At 38.8% G+C, this 26,917-nt stretch overlaps 1 protein-coding gene across 1 annotated transcript in view; it reads left to right on the top strand.

Annotated features, from left to right (window-relative positions):
* The window catches only part of LOC307182789 (uncharacterized protein), a 225,749-nt gene extending 200,472 nt beyond the window's left edge, over nt 1-25,277 (top strand). The window contains exon 9 of the mRNA XM_079914302.1: nt 25,160-25,277. The gene's annotated coding sequence lies outside the window, so the exon portion shown is untranslated. The remainder of the gene's footprint in view (nt 1-25,159) is intronic.
* The last annotated feature ends 1,640 nt before the right edge of the window (nt 25,278-26,917 follow it).

Below are 26,917 nucleotides of genomic sequence, written 5' to 3'. Positions count from 1 at the left end.
GTTGGTTCAGTGGGTTGTGTAGGCTTCCTGGTGGAGGGGACTAGTGCCTGTGTTCTGGTGGATGAGGCTGGATCTTGTCTTTCTGGTGGGAAGGTCCACATCTGGTGGTGTGTTTTGGGGTGTCTGTGGCCTTATTATGATTTTAGGCAGCCTCTCTGCTAATGGATGGGGCTGTGTTCCTGTCTTGCTAGTTGTTTGGCATTAGATGTCCAGCACTCCAGCTTGCTGGTCATTGAGTGGACCTGGATCTTGGCATTGAGATGAAGCTCTCTGGGAGATTTTCGCCATTTGATATTATGTGGAACTGGGAAGTCTCTTGTGGACCAATGTGCTGAACTTGTCTCTCCCACCTCAGAGGCACAGCACTGATTCCTGGCTGGAGCACCAAGAGCCTTTCATCCACAGGGCTCAGAATAAAATGGAGAAAAAATAAAAAGAAAAAAAGAGGATAAAATAAATAAAATAAAGTTATTAAAATAAAAAATAATTGTTAAGAAAAGTAAAACAAAACCAAAGAAAACAAAATGGACGCACAGAACCCTAGGACAAATGGTGAAAGCAAAGCTGTATTATACAGACAAAATCACACACAGAAGCATACACATACACATTCACAAAAAGAGAAAAAGGGGAAAAAATAATATATCTTTGCTCCCAAAGTCCTCCTCCTCAATTTGGGAGGATTCGTTGTCTATTCAGGTATTCCACAGATGCAGGGTACATCAAGTTGATTGTGGAGATTTAATCTGCTGCTCCTGAGGCTGCTGGGAGATATTTCCCTTTCTCTTCTTTGTTCGCTCAGGTCCCATAGCTCAGCTTTGGATTTGGCCCCGCCTCTGCGTGTAGGTCGTCTGAGGGCGTCTGTTCTTCGCTCAGACAGGACGGGGTTAAAGGAGCAGCTGATTCTGAGGCTCTGGCTCACTCAGGCCGGGGGGAGGGAGGGGTGCGGATGCAGGGCGAGCCTGCGGCGGCAGCGGCCAGTGGGACGTTGCACCAGCCTGAGGCGCGCCGTGCGTTCTCCTGGGGAAGTTGTTCCTGGAACCCGGGACCCTGGCAGTGGCGGGCTGCACAGGCTCCCCGGAAGGGAGGTGTGGATAGTGACCTGTGCTTGCTCACAGGCTTCTTGGTGACAGCAGCAGCAGCCTTAGCGTCTCATGCCCGTCTCTGGGGTGCGCGCTTTTAGCCGCGGCTCGCGCCCGTCTCTGGAGCTCCTTTAAGCAGCGCTCTTAATCCCCTCTCCTCGCGCACCAGGAAACAAAGAGGGAAGAAAAAGTCTTTTGCCTCTTCGGCAGCTCCAGACTTTTTCCCGGACTCCCTCCCAGCTAGCCATGGTGCACTAGCCCCCTTCAGGCTGTGTTCCGCCGCCAACCCCAGTCCTCTCCCTGCGATCTGACCGAAGCCCAAGCCTCAGCTCCCAGCCCCTGCCCACCCTAGTGGGTGAGCAGACAAGGCTCTTGGGCTGGTGAGTGCCGGTCGGCACCGATCCTCTGTGCGGGAATCTCCCCCTTTGCCCTCTGTACCCCTGTTGCCATGCTCTCCTCTGCGGCTCCGAAGCTTTCCCCCTCCGCCACCCACAGTCTCTGCCTGCAAAGAGGCTTCTAATGTGTGGAAACCTTTCCTTCTTCACAGCTCCCTCCCACTGGTGCATGTCCTGCCCCTATTCTGTGTCTCTGTTTTTTCTTTTGCCCTACCCAGTTACGTGGGGAGTTTTTTGCCTTTTGAGAGGTCTGAGGTCTTCTGCCAGCGTTCAGTAGGTGTTCTATAGGAGCAGTTCCACATGTAGATGTATTTCTGATGTATCTGTGGGGAGAAAGGTGATCACTGCCTCTTACTCTTCCACCATCTTGAAGCTTGCCCCATCTTTAATTTCTTTCATCAGTATCTTATAGTTTTCTGCATACAGGTCTTTTGTCTCCCTAACTAGGTTTATTCCTAGGTATTTTATTCTTTTTGTTGCAATGGTACACGGGAGTGTTTCCATAATTTCTCTTTCAGATTTTTCATCATTAGTGTATAGGAATGCAAGAGATTTCTGTGCATTAATTTTGTATCCTACAACTTTACCAAATTCATTGATTAGCTCTAGTAGTTTTCTGGTGGCATTTTTAGGATTCTCTATGTATACTATCATTTCATCAGCAAACAGTGACAGTTTTTCTTCTTCTTTTCCAATTTGTATTCCTTTTATTTCTTTTTCTTCTCTGATTGCCGTGGCTAGGACTAGCAAAGCTATGTTGAATAATAGTGGTGAGAGTGGACATCCTTGTCTCATTCCTGATCTTAGAGGAAATGCTTTCAGTTTTTCACCATTAAGAATGATGTTTGCTGTGGGTTTGTCATATATGGCCTTTATCATGTTGAGACAGGTTTCCTCTATGCCCACTTTCTGGAGAATTTTTATCATAAATAGGTGTTGAATTTTGTCAAAAGCTTTTTCTGCATCTATTGAGATGATCACTTGGTTTTTATTCTTCAATTTTTTAATATGGTGTATCACATTGATTGATTTGTGTATATTGAAGAATCCTTGCATATCTGGGATAAATCCCACTTGATCATGGTGTATGATCCTTTTAACGTGCTGTTGGATTCTGTTTGCTAGTGTTTTGTTGAAGATTTTTGCATCTATATTCATCAGTGATATTGGTCTGTAATTTTCTTTTTTTGTAGTATCTTTGTCTGGTTTTGGTATCAGGGTGATAGTGACCTCATAGAGTGAGTTTGGGAGTGTCCCTTCCTCTGAAATTTTTTGGAAGAGTTTGAGAAGGTTGGGTATTAGCTCTTCTCTAAATGTTTGATAGAATTCACCTGTGAAGCCATCTCGTCCTGGACTTTTGTTTGTTGGAAGATTTTTAATCACAGTTTCAATTTCATTACTTGTGATTGGTCTGTTCATATTTTCTGTTTCTTCCTGGTTCAGTCTGTAAGGTTAAACCTTTCTAAGAATTTGTCCATTTCTTCCAGGTTGTCCCTTTTATTGGCATAGATTTGCTTGTAGTAGTCTCTTAGGATGCTTTGTATTTTTGCGGTGTCTGTTGTAATGTCTCCTTTTTCATTTCTAATTTTATTGATTTGAGTCCTCTTCTTCTTTTTCTTGATGAGTCTGGCTAATGGTTTATCAATTTTGTTTATGTTCTCAAAGAACCAGCTTTTAGTATTCTTGATCTTTGCTATTATTTTCTTTGTTTCTATTTCATTTATTTCTGCTCTGATCTTTATGATTTCTGTCCTTTGCTAACTTTGGGTTTTGTTTTTCTTCTTTCTCTAGTTCCTTTAGGTGTAAGGTTAGATTGTTTACTTGAGATTTTTCTTGTTTCTTGAGGTAGGTTTGTATAGCTATAAATTTCCCTCTTAGAACTGCTTTTGCTGCATCCCGTAGGTTTTGGATCATCATGTTTTCATTGTCATTTGTCTCTAGGTATTTTTTGATTTACTCTTTGATTTCTTCAGTGATCTCTTGGTTATTTAGTAACGTATTGTTTAGCCTCCATGTGTTTGTATCTTTTACATTTTTTTCCCCTGTAGTTCATTTATAATCTCATAGCGTTGTAGTCAGAAAAGATGCTTGATATGATTTCAATTTTCTTAAATTTACTGAGCCTTGATTTGTGACCCAAGATGTGATCTATCCTGGAATATGTTCCATGCGCACTTGCGAAGAAAGTGTAATCTGCTGTTTTTGGATGGAATGTCCTATAATTATCAATTAAATCTATCTGGTCTATTGTGTCATTTAAAGTTTCTGTTTCCTTATTTATTTTCATTTTGGATGATCTGTCCATTGGTGTAAGTGAGGTGTTAAAGTCCCCCACTCTTACTGTTGATTTCCTCTTTTATAGCTGTTAGCAGTTTCCAAATGTATTTAGGTGCTCCTGTGGTGGGTGCGTATGTATTTATAATTGTTATATCTTCTTCTTGGATTGATCCCTTGATCATTACGTAGTGTCCTTCCTTGTCTCTGGTAACATTCTTTATTTTAAAGTCTATTTTCTCTGATATGGGTATAGGTACTCCAGCTTTCTTTTGATTTCCATTTGCATGGAATATCTTTTTCCATCCCCTCACTTTCAGTCTGTAGGTGTCCCTAGGTGTGAAGTAGGCCTCTTGTAGACAGCATATATATGGGCCTTTTTTTGGTATCCATTCAGCAAGCCTGTGTCTTTTGGTTGGAGCATTGAATCCATTCACGTTTAAGGTAACTATTGATATGTATGTTCCTATGATGATTTCCTTGATAGTTTTGGGTTTGTTTTTGTACATACTTTTCTTCTCTTGTGTTTCCCACTTAGAGAAGCTCCTTTAGCATTTGTTGTAGACCTGGTTTGGTGGTGCTGAATTCTCTTAGCTTTTGCTTGTCTGTAAAGCTCTTGATTTCTCCATTGAATCTGAATGAGATCCTTGCTGGGTAATCTTTCTTTTAAGTTCTCCCTTTCATCGCTCTAAGTATATCATGCCACTCTTTTCTGGCTTGTAGAGTTTCTGCTGAGAAATAGCTGTTAACCTTATGGGAGTTCCCTTGTATGTTATTTGTCGCTTTTCTCTTGTTGCTTTCAATAATTTTTCTTTTTCTTTAAGTTTTGCCAATTTGATTACTATGTGTTTCGGTGTGTTTCTCCTGGGTTTATCTTGTATGGGACTCTCTGCACTTCCTGGGCTTGGGTGGCTATTTCCTTTCCCATGTTAGGGAAGTTTTTGACTATAATCTCTTCAGATATTTTCTCGGGTCCTTTCTCTCTCTCTTCTCCTTCTGGGACCCCTATAATGTGAATGTTGTTGCATTTAATGTTGTTCCAGAGGTCTCTTAGGCTGTCTTCATTTCTTTTCATTGTTTTTTCTTTATTCTGTTCCGCAGCAGTGAATTCCATCATTCTGTCTTCTAGGTCACTTATCCGTTCTTCTGCCTCAGTTATTCTGCTATTGATTCCTTCTAGTGTAGTTTTCATTTCAATTATTGTATTGTTCATCTCTGTTTGTTTGTTCTTTAATTCTTCTAGATCTTTGTTAAACATTTCTTGCATCTTCTCGATTTTTGCCTCCATTCTTTTTCCGAGGTCCTGGATCATCTTCACTATCATTATTCTGGATTGTTTTTCTGGAAGATTGCCTATCTCCACTTCATTTTGTTGTTTTTCTGGGGTTGTATCTTGTTCCTTCATCTGGTACATAGCCCTCTGCCTTTTCATCTTGTTTATATTTCTGTGAATGTGGTTTTTGTTCCACAGGCTGCAGGATTGTAGTTCTTCTTGCTTCTGCTGTCTGCCCTCTGGTGGATGAGGCTATCTAAGAGGCTTGATGGGAGGGACTGGTGGTGGGTAGAGCTGACTGTTGCTCCGGTGGGCAGAGCTCAGTAAAACTCTAATCCACTTGACTGTTGATGGGTGGGGCTGGGTTCCCTCCCTGTTGGTTGTTTGGCCTGAGGCACCCCAACACTGGAGCCTACCTGGGCTCTTTGGTGGGGCTAATGGTGGACTCTGGAAGGGCTCACGCCAAGGAGTACTTCCCAGAACTTCTGCTGTCAGTGTCCTTGTCCCCACGGTGATCTACAGCCCACCCCCCACCTCTGCGGGAGACCCTCCAACACTAGCAGGTAGGTCTGGTTCAGTCTCCCCTGGGGTCACTGCTCCTTCCCCTGGGTTGCGATGCACACACTACTTTGTGTATGCCCTCCAAGAGTGGAGTCTCTGTTTCCCCTAGTCCTGTCAACGTCCTGCAGTCAATTCCCTCTAGGCTTCAACGTCTGATTCTCTAGGAATTCCTCCTCCCATTGCCAGACCCCCAGGTTAGGAAGCCTGACGTGGGGCTCAGAACCTTCACTCCAGTGGGTGGACTTCTGTGGTATAAGTGTTCTCCAGTCTGTGAGTCACCCACCCAGCAATTATGGGATTTGATTTTACTGTGATTGTGCCCCTCCTACCATCTCATTGTGGCTTCTCCTTTGTCTTTGGATGTGGGGTATCTTTTTTGGTGAGTTCCAATTTCTTCCTGTTGATGATTGTCCAGCAGCTAGTTGTGATTCTGGTGTTCTAGCAAGAGGGAGTGAGAGCACATCCTTCTACTCCGCCATCTTGGTTCCTCCCCATTTACATTTTATTTTTTAAATTTTTATTGAAATATAGTTGATTTACAATGTGTTAGTTTCAAGTGTACAGCAAAGTGATTCATATGTATATGTATATATATTCTTTTTTAGGTTCTTTTCCATTATAGGTTATTATGAGATATTGAATATAGTTCCAGGTGCTATACTGTAGGTCCTTGTTGGTTATCTATTTTATATATAATACTGTGTATATTTTAATCCCAAACTCCTAATTTCTTCCTCCGCACCTTTCGCCTTTGGTAACCATAAATCTGTTTTTCTATGTCTGTGAGTCTGTTTCTGTTCTGTAAGTAAGTTCATTTGTATCATTTTTTTAGATTCCACGTACAAGCAATATCATATGATATTTGTCTTTCTCTATTACATTTGATGAGAAGTTTCCTGTCAGTGTGAATACCTTTCCTTTGTAGGGTATCTGTCCTTTCTGTCTGGTAGCTTCTAAAATAATTTTATTTATTGTTCTGAAATTTAGCTTAGCTGTGTCTAAGTTTATTTTTTATTTTTATTCATATACTTGTATTTACCCTGCTTGTTACTTTGAGTCCACTGTTGATCTTAGGACACTTGTGAAATTCTCATTTCTTCAAAAATTTCTTCTGTGCCATTTCCTCTATTCTCTTCTTCTGAAACTATAATATGATAGAAGTTAGGACTGCACATTCACAATCTATCCTCCATTGCTTTATTATCTTCCACTCCACCTGCCTATCTTTTTGTTGTTTTATCTTGCATGCTGCATTCTGGTGAATTTCTCTTTTAATTCACTAATTTATTCCTCTAATTTATTTCTTAATTTTGTCCAGTGCCAAGTTACTACATCCTTCAGTGTTTGGTTATGAAGACTGTATAACTCCTTTCCAACATTTTCAATTGGATTTGTTTCATATCTTGTTGATCTTCCTTCATTTCTGCCTTTTTTTGTTTCATGTTGTTGCTTTTTTAAATAGAAATTATACTTCACTTATATTTGGGCACTAAACATTTATTTTAAAGATTTATCAGACTGTTTCATCATATTAACTTCTTCTAGAGACAATGTATGTTTCTTCTGCTGATATTTTTGGCTATCTTTCTCAGCATCCACCTTAGTTTGGATTCTCCATGGAGCATACCTTGAGAAAAAAATTTGAGTGCAACTAGTTTATTTGGGAAGTGAAAAAACACCAATAGAAGAATAGAGAAGGGAGACAGGGAAGCAAAGCAGGTAATAAAATGATGCATCACCAAGTCAGTTACCCCTGTGTGTAACTAGAGGTCACTTCTACTAGGAAAATTCTGGGATTCAGTGTAGAACAGACGTCTCAGGGTTATCCCATCCATAGAGCATGAGAATATTTATGCACAAGTTTCCTTTAGTCAGTGTAAGGATGTGCCAAGAAGGCATTAGTTCTCCACCACTTTTAGTTTGTCAGGTCAGTGGGCAAAGCAGGCTTCAGTTACCATAAGGAAACTAAAACAAAGAAATGCAGGAATTCCCTGGTGGTCCAGTGGTTAGGACTCCACGCTTTCACTGCTGAGGGAGTGGGTTCGATCCCTGGTCAGTGAACTAAGATCCCACAAGCTAGTGGGGCCAAAAAAAATTTTTTTTAAATGCAGGTGTTGGGAGTCAGACCAATGGGCACTCAAGTGGTGAGAGCAAGGATATAAAGTCAAAGCACCAAGAGCATCTATTACAGGATTAGATCTTTTCATGTTTTGGAATTTGTTTTGTGAGAGGAATTTCACTTGTATTTTGTTCTCTCCCTTTATCTATGTTTTAGATGTTTTAGCATAGCATTTATCCAAACTTCCATCCTTAGCCCATATGTGTCCAAGAGCACATGGTAACCTTCTGAGGCGCCTGTCCTGCACGCTGCAAGGGTAGTGTAGTTTCAGTCAATGGGCTGCTAGCTAGGCTTCTCTGACCACTACCTTGTTGCAAGAATGTGTCTACATTCTCACCTCAACCTGCAGCTTGTTAAAAAGCCTTAGCTGTAGGGAATGTTCTGAAACTTTTTTCAGTCCTATTTTATCTAGAGAGGCTTGTCTTTAAGCAGTCTTGTTTACTATGCAGAACGTTAAATTCTGCTCATCACCTGCTTCTTACCCTGGAGGAGAGCAAGATTGTAAGTTCAGACCCTTTCACTGATTTGCATTATTTAAACTTTCACTTTGCAAAGTTACTTATTTTCCTTTTTAATCTGGCTGTGTATTTTAGTGCTCTACATTTATATTTTACCAATCATTTATGTGTATTTGGGCAGAGGAATACTACAAAGTGTAATTTTACTGTGCTATGGCAGCTGGATGTTTATTACTTTTTATTTTAGATAAAATCATAGAATTTAAAAATTTAGATTGTTTTTTTTGAATTCTTATTTACATAATGGTGCCTAATAGAAAATTATAGTTACACAAAGCTCGTGGAAACCATTTTCTTTTGACACTTTATTTTGTATGTGTCCTTTTTTAATTAATTTTTTCTATATGTGAGTTTTCTGGGGGGAGAAGGGAAAATCCACCTTTTTGTACCCTTCTACAAACATTAAGTTGCACTGAGAGAGTCTCATTTTGGAGTTTTCAAATTCATTTAGAAAAAGCTATAACTATAATCTTTTCTGTGTCCTAAATATGTCATCCTAAAAATAAATCAAAGCTCCTGATATTTGCTGTTGACTTAGATGTTCTAAAAATAATTTCCCCAATTTTTAAGGTATAGATAACTTAGAAATGGTCCCAATAAGTAAATGAGACTAGTAAAAGTTTGAGAAATGAAATATCCAAGAATGGAGAATTAAAAATTGCAGATAATAATTCTGAGGAATTTTAACCACTTTCCATAACTATGTCAACAGCTGAAGTACGAACAGAGAGAATCTAGCTCAGGTCCTCTTTCCAATCTTACCCACAACCTCAGTCCACACTCCAGACTCTTCAGAGTTTGGACAGCTCCTGACCTTACATGGAACGAGAGTTCCTCATGATTGCTATGTCTCACATGTATGGATAAAGGAGACAACATAGACTTCCCAGGATTGAGGATGACGGCTATAAGAACAAAAGAAAAAAATATCCTGGGCAAAAGTAATTCTGATCAAAAGAGAATTTCACACTAGGACCTAGTTAAATTTTTTTCTTATTTCATTTATTTTTTATTAAGGTCGAATTGACATATAACATTATATTAGTTTCAGATGTAGAACATAATGATTCAACATTTGTGTATATTGCTGTATGAGATTATGAATTCTTTTCAGGGGAAGGAAGGGAGCTGAAAGAAGCAGAGTGAGCATGCAGAGACAGGCTCCCCTGGCCCCAGAGTGCACCTCTGCAGGCCCTCAGATGTGGGCCAAACCAGAAGGCTGACCCTCAGGCCAAAGCTCTAGGACAAGCAAACAGGCCTTTTCCACAAAAATACCGAGGGTGTGTTTCAATCTGCTGTCTGTGTAGGGCCCTGGGGATGATAGCTGGCTGAGAACTCTCTCTCTGATTGTTACAGCCCCACAGGACCCAGGAATGCAAGCTTACCTAGAGGTGTGTAAAACCCCTGCTCCAGAGATATCGGAGATATTGGTTCTCTGGAGCACAGCAGAGGGAGATGCAAAGGCAGGGCCTGTCCTTGGAGGTTTCTGCAAAGGATTACAGCCAGCCCTTAGAAGTGTGTTTAATTAGAAGCCTGCTGCTATGAAGATATGCTAGTAGGCTTCTTTCACAGAGAGACTGGAGTCCTGGGTCTGTTACCTCTTGCTGTGCCCTGGGGGTGGTCATTATTTAAGAATCTTTCTCCATTGGTTACACTCCTGTGGGACCCACGAGCATAAGCTTCACTGGCCATCAGAGCCAGGTGGTCTAGAGGTGTCCCCAGTGGCAGCCACAGAAATTGGGGCACCAGAGGATGGTACAGGCTCCTTTCTGGGGGTACTGGTGAGCAGACGGAGAGCATAAAGATGGTGCCTGCTAGCCTCCGTCCCCAGAGGGTACCCCAGCAGGCCCCTAGGTGTGTGCTAAATTAGACGCCTGCCCACCAGGCCAACACTTTACAATAAGCAAATAAGCCTCTGACAGGAAGCCTGGGCATCTCTCAATAGGCTGCTTCTGTGCCGGACTCTGGAGGAGAGAATCTGAGCACATGGGGCCCTTTAAGAGGCGTTTTTCAGTTCCCTATATAGCCTGTGGGTCTTGTGAATAAGAGCTCTGTTGGTTTTCAAAGCTACACGTTGGGGGATGTCATCTCTCAGGTGCAGGTCTTAAAAGTTGGGGTGCCCAATGTGGGGTTCAAATCCTTCGCTCCTCAGAGAGATGCACTGGGTTTAGAGTTCGCTCCAGATTATGGGTCGCTGTGCTGGTGGTGGGTTTTATGGTGAGATTGTGTCTGAGCCTCCCCTGCTCACTTCGATGTGGGTTTTTTCTCATTTGCCCAGTGTGTAGCAGTTGCTTAGCTGGTTTTTAGGGTATTTTTCCAGAGGGAATGTTTCCATATGTAGCTGTGGATTCAGTGTATCTATAGGAGGAGGTAGGTTCAGGATCTTTCTACATCACATCTTGACCTGGAACCCCTGGACCTGGTTAAATGTTGAAATTCACTTCCTTTACCCATTCCCTATTTTTACTCACACACACCAAGGGAACAAGAACAGTTCTAGAGATGATGTTCTAGAGATGTTCTGGAGGAGATGTTCTAGAGATGTTCTAATGCAAGTTAACCTACAGTTCTCTGCTCATGCCAGATGAGAGAAACAAGGACTCATCCATCTAACATCGCACAACAGTTTCTTTCACATCGTGCATGTTTTTATATTGGATAGGACAAAACACTATATTATAAAATTAAACAAACACTAGTAGAAGCTACTACCAGTGGAGAAATCACAAAACCCCCAAATCCCCATCCTCAGAGAATTTTTAAAAAATAATATTAAGACCCAAATGGTCTTCCTGAAGACTAAGATGGAAACTAATACTGCGTGCCAGATAACGTTAGGGATGTGTGTGTGTGTGTGTGTGTGTGTGTGTGTGTGTGTGTGTGTGTGTAGGAATATATGATGTGTGTATATATGTGTGCAATCTTTAAGCATCACTTATAACTTGCCAGCCAAATATTAATAGTTTATAGATAAAGAAACTGAGATTCAGAGTGCCAGAAAGGAGATGAGCCAGGATTCAAACCATTTCTGTCTCTCTTCTAAGCTTACACTCTTTGTGCTACAGTGTGGTGGTATAGTGTGAGAGCTGGAAACACTACATGCATATCTGGCACATAGTAGTAACATGAAATAAATGCTAGCAATCATTACTGTTATTACACATTTCCTCCAAATGGATTAGCACATGTCCTGTGCTACTTTTATAGAAGTAATTTATAGAACGTCTGCTTTCCATTTTTAGATCACATTGTGGCTACTTACTACTTATATACAAAATAGAGACAACCAAATTTGCTGGGGCTTTCAGAGAAAGCTATTCCTCCAGAGAATCAAAACCTCTGACCCATTCCTCACAGATGTTTACAGGGAGGCTTAGACGCTGTGGCTGGGTCTCCTGGTTAGACTCCTGATGTTGAATTTGACCCTTCAGCTCTTCAAGTTTACTCAATATTGGGGAAGTGCCAGGGAGAAGTAAGGGTGGAAAGGTTCATTTAGCTATTTGGGAGAATGAAATGCCAATTGAATCACCATGGAATAGACTAGTATCTGCTTACAAACCCCTGGGGCTTTCTGAATAAACAGCCAAGAGGGGACTGAAAAGTGCACTTGGGATTTTCTCTGACTTGAAACACTTGGAAAGAGGCTTGGAGAAGTTAGGAGTGACTATTCCATAGGGGACCTTCTCCCTCTCTTTGTCAGCCTTCTCCACCCTGCACTCAGCTGCTCTTAGCTGCTTATCACTCGCCACAGAGTATTTTGTTCCTTTAACTTCTTTTTTAACAGAAGACCAGAGGCCCTACTTGCATAGTAGACCCAATGAAATAGCTACATTTTAATTAAATTTGCGCAGCTTTTATGACACCAGTGGGTAGCCCTCACCACTACCCGGAGAGCCATCAGATGTACTTCACATGTAATTAATCTCTAATGCTCAATTTTGTAAGATATGTAATAATACTGCCTGGATAGAAATGAGAGCTTCAGAGAAGAGTCATATTAAAGATGAAGAGAGAAGCTTTAGGAGGAATTGGTTTTCAAGAGAGCAACTAAGTGTGAACTTTATTAAAAGGAAAAGAAATAATGGGAATATCTTGCATTAAGTAAAAACGCCTGACATCTTCAATTTTTCAGTTTCTTTTATTTTACCCTAGACAAATGTTTGAGGGTTTGTTTTTATAATGTATACCATGTGTAATGTTACATTTGCAGCCTCAAAGATTTAATATTTGAGCAAGGGGAAGATTTGCTGTATTCAGGAATTACTGAGAGAGAGAGAGAGAGAGAGAGAGAGAGGACCCCCACTGTGACTAAACCCTTCAATAGAATTTAAATCCCTTTCCCTGCAAATATTTTGAGAACTTTTCAATCAAGAGTTTTTATTTTTAACTATCAAACTAACAAAAGACAATAAAATGCTATCTAAATCACTTGTGCTACATTTTGTAGTTTTCATGAAAAATTCATCATCTCACTTGATCCTCACACAGTGGGAGAAGGGAAGAGAAAGCGTTATTACTGTCTTTTCACAAGTTACAAAATGGATATTTGTAGAGAGCAAGTTGTTTGTCCAAGGTCAACCAGGTTGCTGATGAAGCCTACGACTTCTGATTTATAATCTAATGACTTTTCCATTCTACCATCCTGATTCTAGTGTCATTTCCAGACCTTTTAAAAACTCTTTGTATATCCCAACATAAATGTCATATAATATTAAAGTCATAATAATGATTGTTGCTTAAGCTTGGGAGAAAAATTTCCTAGAAGAGATCATTCCATTACTTTCTAAAAAATTCTCAGCTGTAACCATGTAGCTTTTGGGACACAAGACCTCTTTCTGGTACCTCCTTTTCAGGTTTCACCCTTTTCCTGGATTCTCCACGTGGGCTAACAGTATCTCCATCCACCCTGTGGGCCATGCTACACTTCTCTTGACTCTTCACTCAATCATCATATTCAGCTACCAAGTTCTTTAATCCTACCTTCAAAATATCTTTGATCCCAAATAACTCCCATTCTGCTCATTTCCACTGTCACCGTTCAGATTTAAACCCTTATCTCTTTTCTGAAATTTGCCCATAAACCATGATTCTAATTCTCCTCACTCTATCCTCCTTCCTGTGACTTGAAATTATTGTTGGAAAACTTTGCTTCGATCGTGATTCTTCCCCACTTAAAAACCTTTATTGACTCTTTGTTTACAGGCAGGGTAACATGCAAACATGTTAACAAGTTATGTGAGACTTTCCACACCTACACTCGACATCTCTTTCTTCTCATTTCCTTCCTGTCGTTCGCTCTGTGCTGTACCTACAGTGGACAAATCCCTGACTCACCATTCCTTGGATGTGTTACGTATGTCCAAATGTCTGTGCCCTTGTTTGTGGCCAACTTCTTTCCCTTTACATGCCCAGATCCATCTATAAAGTCCTAATCAATTTCTAGGACTCAGTTCAAATAAAATTTCCCTGCTACCCTCATGCCCTCAAGGAATTTCTCAGAAGCCTCTCTCTGTTTTCCATCATGTTAGCCATTCCTTTATTTCAGCCCTTTCATATTATGTTTTAAGTATTCATTTTGTAGCTGGTATTTGGGAAACAGGGTTAAATGGGCTTCGTGGGAAGGATCAGGTCCCCATAAATTAACCCTAAGTTATTTGATTAAATGTAACTAGAATGAAAACTTGCACAGCCCACGCTCTGAATTAGTAACATTTAGACTTCTCTACCTTTCAAAAAATATCTTCCAAGCTTCCAGGGGGAGAGGGCAAACTTAATTATTTTCTTAAAAGGCAGGAGGGAGTAAAAGGACCCAGCACCAGTTCTACATATATTCAGCATTATTAGCTACTAGAGTCTCATTTATATAATCACTCAAGCGGACACAGGTAGAGTAACAAAGGGTTGACCTGAGTGATAGAATACATGTGATTTGGTGGGCCATTCCAAACTCTGCCTGCTCTCCCACTATTTTAAGAGCAGGTGTTTGTGTGTGTGTGTGTGTGTGTGTTTGCATATACCTCACGTTCTCCTTGATTAGTACAGCTGTTCTAACCTTTTCCTTTAACTGACAATGTAAAAATATGAATATTCACCGCAACACCTAAAAATACTTCTGCACCGAAAAGCCCAAGCCTGTTGGACACCTCCTCCTTAGGCACCACTGCAGATCCTCTCTGCTTCACCTGTTTCTGCTTTCAGCCACTGCTCTGGTGACCAGTGTTGAGCAGGCTCCAATCACATTCCCTCTGAAGCAATCCCATATGTTGCCCTATGGTCAGAGAACATGCTCTTTATAATTTTGGAAGGCTTGTTTCGTAGCCCGGCATATGATCCATTTTGGTAAAAATTCCATGTGCACTTGAAAAGAATGAATATTTTGCCACTGTTCAGGAATTCCCGATAGAAGTCAATAAGGTTAATTTTGTTATTTCTGTTATTTTATTTTCTATCATGTGGATTCTTTGTCTGCTTGTTACTGCACATTATCAGTTACTGATGGTCTCCTAAAAGGATTGCAGATTTTACTATTTCTCCTTTTATTTTTTTGTCCTATATATTTTGAAGCTACATTATTAGGATGTATAAAAATTTAGAATTTTTATCTTCTCCTTGTAGATTAAACTCTTAATCATTATAAAATATTCCTCTCTTGTTTTACTGTTGAATCTTCCCTAAGTGTATATTTGGAAACTATGCTATTAGGTGCATAAAAATTTAGAATTGTTATGTTTTTCTTACGGGTTTAACTGTTAATCATTGTGAAATGTTCCTCTTTAACTCTGGTATTGAATCTTACCTAAGATCTTTGTCTTCTTCAGCTTTCTTCTGGTTAGTGTTTTCATGGTATTCCTGTTTCAATGTCTTACTTTCATCCTTGTGTTTAAGATGTGCCTCTCACATGTACCATATATTTTTATTTTTATTAAATCCACTTTACCATTTATTGTCCAGTTACATTTAATATAGTTATATTTTGTCTATCACCTTATATTAGTTTTCTGTTTGTCTCACCTGATTTATAAATTAGTAATTTTTAACCACTTTTCAGGTAATGCTAAAGCCTTAGAATACTCCTATCATCCCCTTTTTGTGTCATGAACTTCTATTCTACATACATCTCAAACCTCACAAGAAGTCATTATTATTGTTTTGTACAGTCATTATGCTACATTTTTATCATATCTGTTGATCGTCATACCTTCCTGCATCTTGGAGTTTTAATATAGGAACATTTTTCCTTCTACCTCAAGAACTCCCTTTAGTATTTACTTCAATTGGGATATACTGGAGATGAGTTCTCTCTGTACATGTTTGCCTAGAGACATATATTTTGTCTTCCTATTAAAGATTGTTATCATCAGATATAAAATTCTAAATTTTATTTATTTTATTTATTATTATTATTTTTTTGCGGTACGCGGGCCTCTCACTGCTGTGGCCTCTCCCGTTGAGGAGCACAGGCTCCGGACGCGCAGGCTCAGCGGCTATGGCTCACGGGCCCAGCCGCTCCGCAGCATGTGGGATCTTCCCGGACCGGGGCACGAACTCGTGTCCCCTGCATCGGCAGGCAGACTCTCAACCGCTGTGCCACCAGGGAAGCCCTAATTTTAATTTTTCCCAGTACTTTGCAGATAGCACTCTACCGTCTTCTGGACTCCATCATGTCTGTTGAGAAACCAGCTGTAAGTCTTAATGTTGCTCCCCTGAAGACAATGTGCATTTTTCCTCTAACTGCAGTTAAGCCTTTGATTTTAATTACTTCTATTTTATATATATATATATATATATATATATAAATATATATATATATAATTTCTATGTATTTTATCCTTCATCGGGCTATAGAGTTCTGAATCTTTGGCATAATGACTTCTGCTAGTTTTGAAAAAATTTTGGCCATTCTCTTTAAAAATTCATTCTGTCCATTTTCTGTCTCCTATAACTCCTATAACTGCATATAGGTTAGACCTTTCTTTAATAATGTTCCATATATCTCTATTGATATTTTCTGTACCTTCTCTTTTTTTTTACTCTCCATGTGTGAGTTTGAATAGTTTATACTCATCTCTTTTTCTTTGTCCAATCTGATATTAAAGCCGTATGTTAAAATTTTTATTTCGGTGACTGCATTTTTCAGTTTCAGAATTTTCACTTTATTATTTTTATAGACTTTTTATATGTAGTAAAATTCTTCATTATTTTACCCATTTTCTTGAACAAATTAGTCACAGTTATATAAACTAGTGTCTTGGTCAGTTGCAGGTCTGTTCGTGTTGTCAATTTTTCCTTTGGGTCCTCTTTCCTGGTATGTTAGGTAATCTTTGTTGAATGACAGGCTTTGTATGTGAGAAATTATAGACAATGGGTGTTATTCTCTCACTACAGAGGATTCCCTTTTTTTCTGGTAAGTGACTAGAGTAGACATCTAAATCCTATGAGAAAATGATTTGATTTCAGACTGTTTCAGAGCTCTTAATATCAATCCTACCTCTCTTTCATCTCAACTTCTAAGGTGAAGTCCCCATAGGAGCCCCAAATGAGATTCCAGGGTGTTTATCAGGACATTTCACATTTGCTGGGTCCTGAACTCACATTTTTTTCTTCAAAACGCTGAGAACGATTGAAAGTTTTATTGAGTTTTTTGTTTGCCTTTTGTACCACACAACTTAAGAGTTGGCAAATTATTCAAAAGGGAAACTAATGTGGAGTGTCAGGCTTGCTTCGCTATACCTCACTTTTCTCCAAGATCCTGGTATCTCAAATCCTGCTTACTTTAGAAATCCTAACTCTAATTTTTGTCTCCTTAGTGCCATGAGATCACCGAAACTTTGCTTATACTTCTGCTCTTAGCAGTTACTTTTTTCTGGCTTCTCAGCCTTCTATCCTGTACTGCTTAAGAACTGTCATATGTCCCAAGGAGAAAAGTAGTAAGCAGACCGTTGGGATCACCTCAGTGAACTCTCCTTCTATTCAGGATTTTGGTCCCTCCAGTTATGAACTCCCTGAAAAGTCTCTGATGATTCCAAATAGATGTTTTTCAGACTTTATTCAGATTTTCTAGTCACTAAGTGAAGTAGAAATACATTAACTTTAACAATCACAGCTTTTTGTATTGTTTCTCTTTCCACTATGAAGTGAGGCTGTCTCTTATAAGATAGACTGTGGTTTTGAAGAAAAAATATAAATATGTGGACTCATTTTGTTAAACAAATTTACTGAGTATCCCATTACTGTTCTGGTGCTGTGCTAGGTGCTGAAAATAGAGTAATAGCACTATCTTTATCCTCAAGGATTCCCAGTCCAGTTGGGTGACAAGAAAGTAAACATATGAGGAGTTCAGGTGTTAAGTGCTGTCATAGACATGTGCATAGGATTCTCCCATAAACAGAGGACAAGGAGATTCATTTAGTCAGACAGTTGGGGAGGAAAACAAAACAAATCCTGTCACTCTGGCACATTCCGATTTTCTCCATTTAAAAGGTCCCTACTGCTGTATAGGATCAAAGGGTACAGCTCCCCAGGTATCACAGAGATGGGTCAAAGTACTTGTAGCCCTTTATTGTCCACTACATATTAGTTACAAAAACACTGTGGGAAAGAAATGAATGTAACCTATATATCAGCTGGGGGCTTCCTGCTCTTTGGATTTCAGGGTATAATTGACCCAGACTCCATACAACTCCATAGCCTATGTTATCTACTAATTTCGAGAATTTATCATCTCAAGGTCCCAGGGCTACTGCCACCTACAACCTGTACTGTGTGTAGTTTTACTCCAAATATATGTCAGTTTGGAATCTTTATGTTGCAAAGAATAAGAATTCCAACTCAAACTATAAGGGGCTTAAAGGGGATTTACTGAATTTCCTATCTGGAAAATTAAATTGAAGAGTGAAGATTAGTGAACTCCATTTTCCCACATCATTACCTCTGTGCTCTGCTGTTCACAGTGTAAGCTTCCTCTAAGCCTGGCTCCCTCATGGTCACAGGATGCAACCAAAGCTGCATTCTTCTTCATTCAAGTCCACGTGAGAGAGGTTTCCTCTTAAAATTCCAGCAGAATTCCTAAACTTCATCCTGATTGTACCAGCTAAGGTTACATGCCTACCACTGAAGCGATGGCTATGGCCAGGAAAATAATGTACTGTATGGAGTGGAGTTATCCTTCCTCAAGCACAAGAACAGTGATTGAAGGATGGACACCAGAATGAAATCTGGATTTTGTTAAGAAAGGCGAACAATAGACTACTGATTTTTGGTACATAGGCAAAAATGTCTACCATACACACCAAGACATACAAGTCAGTTTCCAAAGAATCTACCTACACACAAAGTTTAATGAAAAATGTAGGTGCTACCAAAGATTTTCTGAGCAACACAGAGTTAGTTGTGTAATATGCATATCACAGTGCATAACTGATAAGAAAATTCCATCTTAGCTATGGTTGCCTTCCTCTCCCCGTTTTCTTTTCAACTGTCCCTTATCGGGTGTTACTTCCCTCAGACTCTTCCCAGAGAAAGTGTCCAGATTCTCTGATTTCTTTTTCTGTCTAGGAAGTCTTGGTATCAGGCAGCAGTGGATTTAAAGTGGGGAGTGTGAAGAGACTTCTAGCCTCTTATTCACTCATCTCTCAAAAACTATGGTCTCTCAAAAGGAATTAACGGAGAATAAAAATTCCCCCATCTTATTACATTATTAAACACTTCTTTTTAAAAGGGAAATATTTCCACACAATAATTTGTATGCAAATATAGCAGCATTATTCTTGATAGCTAAAAAGTGGAAACATTCCAAATGTCTGTCTATGGGTGAAAGGGTACACAAAATGTAAAGTATTGGTACAATAGAATACTACTCAGCAATAAAAAGGAACAGTTACAGATAAGGCTGCATTGTGAACGAACCTCAAAAACATCACGCAAAGTGAAAGAAGCCAGATGAAAAAGGCCATCTATTTTATGTCTATTTATCTTAAATGGCTAGGAAAAGCAAATCTATGGAGACTGAAAGGAGACCACTGGTTGCCTGGGCCTGGCGTGGGAATGGGGTAGATGGCAGATGGGCATGACCCTTCTTCAGGGGGTGAGATAAATGTTCTAAAATTGGATTGAGGTAAAGGATGCACAACTCTGTAAATGTACTAAAAATCATTGAATACTTAAAATGGGTGAATTTTATGGTACATCAATTATACCTTAATAAGACTGTTTAAAAAAAAAGTAGGTGTGATTGTGCTTTGGTAACCAAAACATGAGTAAATTGAACACGTGTCACTTTCAGGTGAAACATTGACAGCCAGCACATGAGTCACCTTATCTCTTTCCCCTGACTCAGTGGTCATAGGAGTGTTACAACAGAGCTTCCATCAGCCTGGGCCTCTGTGTGACAACAAAGAGCAGAGCAGCCCATCGCCCAGAAGTGAACATGGGTTGTGAGCAGGAAACAGACCCTTGTGGGATAAAGGCACTGGGGAGAAATGTCAATATATATATTTTTTAAATACACACAATATAAACGAGAGGTATTAATAACACCAAGATGCTTTTCATTACAAACCCAGATTTTTTGGTACCACATAAACAGCCTATTGCTGGATATGGAATGGCTTTAGACTGCTCCTCGTAAGCCACCAGATAATTAAGGCTTCAAGGATTCCATATTCCATGAATAGGAAAAAAAGCCTATCTTGCCTCATAAATGCCACAAACCCAGGATGTGAGACAGTACAAGTTTCACCTGCTTCCTTGATTTTCCCAACCTCCGCGAGTCTCATAGCAATGAGAGATAAAGCCATGCAATACTTTGAGCTTCTAAAAATAATTAGAAGCTGCAAGGTGCCTGTGACTTATTAAGTCAAAATAATTTATGCTATTTATTATTTAATGACTGATGCTTTGACATTCTCATTGCACAGCTGCAATTGAAAATATCCCATTGTGATATTTATGTTGGGGGCAAGCATTTTTGTTTTCATACTTTGTATTTACTTCATTCAACATCCTTTTCACTTCAGTGCTCCGTCTCTCCCCTGGCAAGAACAAACTCATGCAGGGAGCCCTGATCAGCTGTCAGGATCTGTGAGCTCTGAGAGGGACCTAAGTTTGGTGGGATACCCTCCCCTTTACAAGAGATATTCCAAAGGAACCAGCCAAGTGCTGGGCTTTCATCCCCTCACAACCCACATTTTTCAAAAGTCTTTAAACTCCTTCCTTCTCTCTTCAACTCTCAAGAGGAATTGCACTGATAAGGTTTCTGTTCATCAAAACAGTGGAATGGCAGTGGCTCTGCTATTCCCAGGACACTTCCTTCTGGAAAAGGGCGGCTTCTCCCCTGAGAAGCTATTATAAAGAACAGGAGTTCTCCAGCTCCCATCGTGAATGTATCACTCCACTTCAGTTATTGTTTCTGTGGATTCCTTTTCCTTCTGTCTCTCTGCCCCACCCTCAAGCAGTTTTTAAAATCCATTACCTAGGGAGTTTCAAATTGTATCTGACCTATTGATTCCATGGGCTGTCTGTGTCCAATGGGCATGCAATACAATATACAACCTGAAGCCCAGAAAAAGGCAACTCACTGATGAAATAAGGAATACAGAACAGTAAACCACAATTTGGAATTTCGAGGGAAATGAAAGAAATATTTATGATATGGGGTTGGGAAATGAGATGCTGTATATAAAGAATCTAAGTAAAGCAAAAAGCACTAGGCAAGTATAAGATATTGCCTTTATTAATAATAATTTAAAAATCTAATCTGAATTTGTTAGGGGCTACATGTGTTTCATCCAGATCTCTCCTGGATTTCAGGATGTTTCGTTGCTGGCATACACCCATAATCAGAGGACGTTTATAAGGGAGGAGGGCATTGTATAAAAACTGTCCGTTTTCACACTCCTGCAAATCCAGGAAAAGGTTTTGTGGGAGGTAGCAAGAACACCTCAGAAGCAAACACTGCTTAAACCACTCTGTGATGCAGGGCATCCGTCAAAGAAGGGTCTGCTAGAAAACTGCATCTTTTGCTCTTTCTAGTGGGTATGGATGTCTGGTCTGAGATAACTGCTATGCCATGGACCAAAATATTGGATAATTTAATTCTGTTTAATTCAACCAAATCTTTATTTTGTGCTAACCTGTGACCCAATCGCTATGTTCGTCTCTCCGGGGATATTAAAAATATGTAAGACATGGCCCATAACCTCAAGGAGTTAAGATTATAATTGAAGGAGCTTACGATCGAACTGGTTTTAAAAGGGGGAAGGTGTTACAAATGGTAACATTGATTCTTCATTTCTTTCTCTAACATATTAGCTTGAACAATCAAGAAATAGTCATGCTTTGGAGGAAAAATGAACATATACAAATAAAATGGTAACACGAGCTTTTATATTGTGCCTCAAGCAACAAAGCCTCCGTTTTCTCTGTTCTGCAGAATGAGTGGGGGGACCTACAGGATTAGATATATAATGTGTGGCCACTCTTCAGTAACCACTATTGAACTTCAAAATGAGTTTAGTCATTAGCTTTGACAAATGAGGAGCCTGCTATTGATTTTTACACATGTCTATCATGGGATCTATTTAAAAAGATCAGTCAATTCCAAGAAAGATTATGTTAATCTTATTGGTTTGATTTCCTCATAGGAGGAGAAGGAGCAGGGAGTGAAAGGAGAGGTCCAGAAACTGGCAACATCTGTATCATTTTCTTAAATCAATTCAAAAAACAATTTGGAGAAAAATCAAGTGCCTCTGTCTTATATAAGAAAGCTAGGAAGATATTGATAAATCATTCCAGACAATGTTAACCAACAGCTTGAGAAGTTCACGAAAAAGGACATTGACAGGAGGGATACAATTACTAATGTATTTGTCTCTTTATGGTTCAGTTAAGAGTATCTTAGGTAGTCGAGCACATGGCAGCTCGTCAGACTTCACAGGGTAGCTGTCAGAGTTTTGACTGATGTACAAGTGCTACTTGTTCACGTATGCCCTTCCTTTCAGTAGAGTGCACACAGGTAAGACAGCTTGTTGGTAATTTTTATTTAATGCTCCCAGGATCTGTGGCTGCACTTTTATTGAAAGTTCTGACAGTAAAATTCCACTCCCTGAAATTTCCAAGGTTTCTGCTGTAAGCACTTCTCCACTTAAATAAGATCTTCCTCTGGGATTAGACAGCTCTTTAGGGTCTTTTCTGATGCTTTCTGGTCTTGGAGACAGCTGTTTAGTATTTGGGGAGCGTTTTATTTTGTTTTGTTTTGTGTTAGCTCCACTGGAAAGGCTGAAAGAAAAATAAAACACAAGAAATTAGCAGTGCAAAGACTCAGCAGGGCTGTAGGGAGGCCTTCATAATTCTGAACTGACAAAGGCCGAGTTGTACACACTTTGACAATTTTCATCCTTCTTACTCTCTCTCTTCTTTCCTCACCTCCAATCTAATCTACTCATTACGTGAAACTGCTCATAATGGTCTTTGACGTGCTTCTAGAATTTTACCTTATTTTTCTAAAAATTGCGTCTTCTAGCCTAAAAGCTCTTTCAAACAGGCTTGAGTCCTGGACTGTTTGATGTTTGATCAGAAGCCTTTTCAGGAATTACAGACCAGATTTTACACCAGGAATTACAGACCAGTCTGTGAAGGAATTACAGACCTGTTTTTACACCACTTAAAATTCTTGGGCAGATGTTTGAAGGCAGTCAATTGTAATATGGCCTTGAAATGCCTTAACATAGTAAGGCAGCCATCTAGTACACATCATCTGATAACTTCATCCATCCATAGGAGATTGTATCAGTGAGATATTCAGAGACCGGTCACAGTGTTTCTAAGGTCATAAACAAAGCTATCATGATTCCCAATGAGAAAGCCAAAACTTGATATTCTCACATAGAAAGACTGAAGGGCTATGATGTAAGGCTTAATGAGCAGATCTTTTGAAGGCATACATTAGCAGTTATTGGAATTAATTTCTCCTAAACTGGCAGTCATATGGTATATTTGTATTGTATTCATGTAACTTCTTGCGTTTGCATAATTACAACATTTTGGAATTCTACCTCTAACAGCATGATAATTGTTTCATACAGGAAATGATATTTTATCACAGCATAAAAACGTTGGAAGAATATAAACCCAGAATAAAGTCCAGTCCTTTAAACTGGACAGGTTTAACTTTATGGGAAAATCATTTCATTGTTATATCAGTCAAGATAAGTTTGATCATTCTGCAGAAAAAAATAAGCCTAAAACCTTAGGGCCCTTAAAACAAAATGCATTCCTCAGTCAAGCCATGTGTATGCTGTTTTTTTTTGTTTCTTTTTGTTTTTGGAGGCGTTACTCTATCTTTCCATAATGTGAGAAGCATGGAAAAACTAAAAGAGTGAAGCAACCTACATGCTGCAACTTAACCTTTCTGTGTGGAACAAATAAATACAATCTCCATTCATATTTTATTGTCCAAAGCAAACCACATGGGCTCAGACCTGGCTCAGGAGGGTAGAAGTGTATAAATACTCTTACATGGAGTGGCTCTGGATATTAGTGGATATTATCTAGTCCATATTTTTTACCTTAAAGATGAAGATGTCCCAGTGATTTTTCACCTCTGTATCCTAAATGCCTATCACTCCATCTGACCCAGAGTATTAGTAATTGACTAAGAACTTAAACCCAGGTGTTCTGACTCAATTTATTCCCCATCCCAAGACCCGTTCCAATAGTATCTGATACTGTTAAACGTGTACAAAGATAAAGATCATATTCATAGAGAAGTCCAAAGGAATGGGACTTCTTATATTTTTGTTATATTTTCTTCTTCTTCTTATATTTTTCTTATATTTTTGTTTCAGAACCATCCCCCAAGGTAATTATGACAGGTGTTTTAATCCTGATTATGGATTTAAGGAAACTGAAGTCTAGAGGGAAGGAAAATGGCTTACCCAAGATCCTATAATAAATGGTGGAATGAGAGCCTAAGCCAGGATTCCTGCCTGAATCCCTGAATCCTAGCGAGTTGGCAGGAATTGTGTATGTCAGCAGCCCAGTGGCAGCAAGCCCTGGGATGAGAAGTGCCCCTTTTACAGCTATTGCCCAGCATCTGTTTCAGGGTCAGTGCTCTTCAAACTGTTGTCTTGTGAACTTCTTTTCATTGAGTTCTGATTCAGTTTGGATGGGAAACCCTATAGGCTCGGTTTCTCTAAACGTGCTGAATCAGTCCTTTGCCCTGACATGTCTCTCCTGACTCCAGGGCAGGCAGAGAATACACCCGTGTTGGGAGGTACTAGAGCTCAGGTCAAACTGGAGAGGTAGCACACGTTTCCCTTATGAGTTTGAGACTTGTGGGCAAAACAGCACAAAATGATGGGCTGCTTACAGAAGAAATGCCCCCACAGAATTTGATTTCAAACTTTTTATGAGATTTACTTACAAAAAAATGTTTTAAAATATTATTTCTCATGATTATATTAATTTTTTGTTTTTGTGATTCTTTGATTTTTTTATCATACAAGATTTTTTCCTTGTTCCTGTCTTATATTACGGTATACTTTCTCTGTTTTATTGACTGACAAACATTCGAACTTATCTCCCTTTTACTGTGAGGCACCAGGAATATATAAAAGGATACTGTTTGTAACTCTCAACTGAAAAGAAACCTGTTCTGTTTTCTAAATTGCAACTGGTACTCAGCTACATGTACATGCTACCAAAAGGTCATCTCTCTTGTCAGCCTATTGAATTCTCCCTGAGATTTTGTCTCTGGGTAAAAGCAGCATTTTGAATCTTCAGAGAGCAAGTTTGCCTGACCCTCCCACAAAAGTATACAAAGATCAGATAGCTACACTAAGAACAGGGCTGTGTATATTTATATTTTAATTGTAGTTACAGAAAAATCAAACGTTTTCTTAGAAAATTATTTTACGCTGATAGGAATGTGGTTGTTTTAGGTGTTGAAGGACTATTCCTTTCCCTGTGGTCTCTGGGAAGTCCAGATGTTTTCAAGATGATGTTACATGTGAAAACTGTGTATTTAGGAAGATCCGACATCTTAGACATTTCCTGGAGATAAATAAATTTAACATTTTGAAGTTCTTACATGAATATAAAAATTTATATAATGAGTTTTTGAAATGGCCTAGAAATTAAAATATCATTTCAGTTATGTCTGTATAATCTCTTTAAAGTTATTTTATTTTAATATGCCAGTAAATCTCATTTAACATATATTTAGGTACTAATATGATCATTGAAATGTCAATTTATTAAATGAAAATTGAAAGATGTCAAAATTGATTTGTTCTGAGAAGATTGTGAAGTCCTGTCAATATTTAGGAAAATAGAGAATTCACCTTAAGATGAGTTACAATTTATATTTTTCTTGTCTGTAAAATGGTGTGACAATATCTCTCAAACTGATATGAATATTAGATATATTAGTATTTAAGACAATGGCAATTTTGCTGACACTGGTGTAGAAAATTTTTTTCAACAATAACTTTATAATTCAAGTGCTTATATAATTGCAGGTCTATTTCTGGACTCTTCTGTTTCATTGGTCTATTTGTGTATCTTTGTACCAATAATACATTCTAATTAGTGTAGATTTAGAAGTCATATCTGGTAGTGTAGATTGTAGTGTAAATCTTCTGAATATGTTCTTAAGATTATTTTAGTTATTCTTGGTCCTTTGTGTTTCAATAAAAATTTTAGAATGTTTGTGAATATCTGCAAAATGAAATTTTCTGGGATTATGATTGAGATTGTATTTTGGGAAAATTGATATCCAATCTATAAATGCATCATATTTCCCACTTATTTTAGTCTTCTTTAATTTCTCTCAGTAGCGTTTGGTAGTTTTCTGTGCAGAGGACTTGCATATTTTTTGTTAGATTTATTCCTAGTATTTTATTTTATGCTCTTGTAAATGGTGTTAAGTTCCATTTTCCAAATGTCTTTGGCTAGTGTATCAGAAAACTACTTAGTTATATGTAGCCAGGGATCTTGCTAAATTCACTTATTAATCCTATTGGATTTTGTGGGTTCTTTGGGAGTTTTCAGGAAAACAATCATGTTTTTTGTGAATAATTACTGTTTTATTTCTACCTTTACTATCCATATCATTATTTTCCAGCTTTATTGAGATATAATTGACATATAACATTGTATAAGTTTAAGGTGCACAGCATTATTTGACACCTTTATGTGTTGTGATATGATCACTGCAGTAGGGTTAGTTAACACCTCCATCATCCTATATAATTACCATTTCTTTTTTGTAGTGAGAACATTTAAGATCTACTTCCTTAGCAATCTTCAAGTGTACTTTATTGTTATATTATATCTAGAACTTCTAAATGGAAGTTTTTGCCCTCCCTATACCTTTAGTTTCTATTTCTTGACTAGGACCTATAGTACAGTGTTTAATACAAGCATAATGCTCTAGGTTTGTGTGAGTGTGTTTAAACCATAAATGGGTGTTGGGTTTTATCACAAACTTTTCTGGATCTATTGAAATCATAGGAATTTTTTCCTTTAGTATGTTAACATGGTTACACATGTTTTTTGTTTTTTCCCCAGTGGAATTAATTATTTATTATCCTTTTCGTAAATACTTTCTGAGGGCAACATAACTGAAAAATGCTTAGGCTGTTTGAAAAAAAAAAAGCAAACAGTGTTTTACAATGGCTAATTTGAAAAATGTCACC

This window comes from Stenella coeruleoalba (assembly GCF_951394435.1).
Source record: "Stenella coeruleoalba genome assembly, chromosome: 2".
Taxonomy (NCBI): domain Eukaryota; kingdom Metazoa; phylum Chordata; class Mammalia; order Artiodactyla; family Delphinidae; genus Stenella; species Stenella coeruleoalba.
Note: the sequence above shows the minus strand (reverse complement) of the source record. Positions and strands in the feature narration are given on the sequence as shown.